Raw genomic sequence first — 2,589 nt, 5'->3', positions numbered from 1 at the left:
TTGTCCTCTTCTTGAAGACCTTAGATTTAGAGCTAGGAAAGGATCTCAAGCATATGTATCTTGTCATTAATTTTAATTCATTTAATCAAAATATGTTCCTACACCAATTATCTTGAAAAGGAGCCCAAGGCTTCCAACACCATTTCTACTGTACTATGCTGCTTGTCCTTTTAGAGGCAATGTATTCCACTCTTGAATAACTCTGATAGTAAGGATTTTCTTTTTTCATTAAGGGGAAAAACAAAGAAAAACTTCCCATTGTGGTTGCTTGGGCAGCACAGGTACTAAAATTGGAATGAATCACAGAAGACTTCAAAGCCCCAGGGCAAGGATGACATGCAAATTCATAAAGTGCTCCATGTTTTTACTTATTTGAAAAGTTATTACTTGTAACAAGTAAAATAAAATCTTCCCCATGAATGTATGTATGTGATTTTCAAAAGAAAAATACCTATTAAACCACAACAGATATCTTGATTTCATAGGTGAAAAAACTTAGGCTGCTCAGAAACATTTAAATGACTTGAAAAATATGCATATGATTGTTATCAGAATCAAGATTTCAATAAATATTTCCATTTTACAAGTTCAATATGTCATATTTTATAAAAGATGTAGTATCAAGTTTGGAGAGAGAAAGATCTGCCAACAAATCTTACCTCCAAGATTTTCTGTGATAACATGAAAAAGTCACTTAATCCCTATGTTCTGTGACACTGAAATTGCAGAGTGGAATTCCAGTTGCAAGAGAGCGGGTCTAGCCTCAGGTGATAATTCCAGGGGGCCCTCCAAGAACTCTGGGTGAGGGGCCAGTTTAAGGCAGTTAAAGTTGGTTGATTCCTAGGGGTTGAAGTGAGCAGGTCTCTCTGTTTGTTGTTCCCAGATCTTTGGGCTCTTGAGAGCTGCCAACCTTGCTTTAGCCTAAATAGACCTTCAATCAACCTCACTTTTGCCTCAAATTAGTTATTTAGACCATAGGATAAGATTATCTATTAGGTTAGAGAGCTAAATAGCTAACCAAGATACTTTTACTCTCTGGGGGGGAGAGGCTTTTGGACCTAATAGTTTAGAGCTTCCCTGACCTTATTTTATCCTTGTCAAATCTCCCTTTCTTCCCTTCCCCACATACCATTAAACCCTTCATTGTTTGGGAACTGTGCCTGGTATTTTTTAGGGAAATACATTTCCTCAAACTGAGCTCCTCCTTTCATGTGGCCCAAAAGCCTGATCCTTCTTTTGTCCCTGAAAGCCTCCAGACATCAAGCTTTTACTATTTTCTCCTTACTCTACCTGTGGGAAAATAGGTTAGAGAAAGTTAACATCTCTAGGAATATTGTCCTTCATATTTCCAGACTGACAACACCAGATAACAGATTAACTTTCACTTTGTAACTGATTCCTAACTGCTTGGTCGGAGGAGGGGAAGTAAAGGAGTACTCAGTGAGGTTGTGCCCCTACCCTTTCACTCAAGCCTGTTGAAAGCCTGTGTGTATAGGCATTTAAAAATAGAAGATTTCTAAGTATTTGTAAAGAAAAGACCAGAACTAAACAAAAAATTTGATGTCCAAATACAAAATTCAAGAGAAAAGTGAAAAAGAAAACAAGAAAGTAGGGGAAATTTTTTTTCCCTTTAATAATTTTTATTTTTTAGAAAAGTTAACATGGTTACCTGATTCATGCTCTTACTTTCCCCTTCACCCCCCTATTTCCACCCCCCCATAGCCGATGCACATTTCCACTGGTTTTAACGTGTGTCATTGATAAAGAACTATTTCCAAATTGTTGATAGTTGCATTGGAGCGGTATTTTCGAGTCTACATCTCCAATCGTGTCCACCTCAACCTATGTGTTCAAGCAGTTGCTGTTCTTCTGTGTTTCCATTCCTGTAGTTTTTCCTCTGAATGTGGGTAGCATTTTTCACCATAAGTTCCTCAGAACTATCCTGGGTCATTTCATTGCTGTTAGTACAGAAGTCCATTACATTCTATTTTACCACTGTGTATTGGTCTTGGAGTTCAATTTTCTTCTGGCTCTACTCCTTTCTCTCTGCTTCAATTTCTGGAGGGCTTTCCAGTTCACATGGAATTCCTCCAGTTTATTATTCTTTTAAGCACAATAATATTCCATCACCAGCATATACCACAATTTGTTCAGCTATTCCCCAATTGAAGGGCATACCCTCATTTTCCAGTTTTTTGCCACCACAAAAAACCCAGTTATAAATAATTTTCTACAAGTCTGTTGATCTATGATCTCTTTGGGGTACAAACCCAACAATAGTATGGCTGGATCAAAGGACAGGAATTCTTTTATAGTCCTTTGAGCATAGTTCCCAATTGCCAGCCAGAATGGCTGGATCAGTTCACAACTCCACCAGCAATGGATTAATGTCCCAATTTTGCCACATCCCCTCTAACATTCATTGCTCTCCCCTTCTTTCATTTTAGCCAATCTGCTAGGTGTGAGGTGATACCTCAGAGTTGTTTTGATTTGCATTTCTCTAATTATTAGAGATTTAGAATATTTTCTCGTGTACTTATTGATACCTTTGATTTCTTTACATGAAAATTGCCTATTCATGTCTCTTGC

The 2,589-nt window shown here is 37.6% G+C and overlaps 1 non-coding gene across 1 annotated transcript; it reads left to right on the top strand.

Moving 5' to 3' along the window:
* The first annotated feature begins 260 nt into the window (after positions 1–260).
* LOC123232758 lies at positions 261–366 on the top strand. The gene has a single exon (XR_006505268.1). It is a non-coding gene; the product is annotated as a U6 spliceosomal RNA (small nuclear RNA).
* Positions 367–2,589: the final 2,223 nt, after the last annotated feature.

Source organism: Gracilinanus agilis, chromosome 1, assembly GCF_016433145.1.
Source record: "Gracilinanus agilis isolate LMUSP501 chromosome 1, AgileGrace, whole genome shotgun sequence".
Lineage (NCBI taxonomy): Eukaryota > Metazoa > Chordata > Mammalia > Didelphimorphia > Didelphidae > Gracilinanus > Gracilinanus agilis.
Note: the sequence above shows the minus strand (reverse complement) of the source record. Positions and strands in the feature narration are given on the sequence as shown.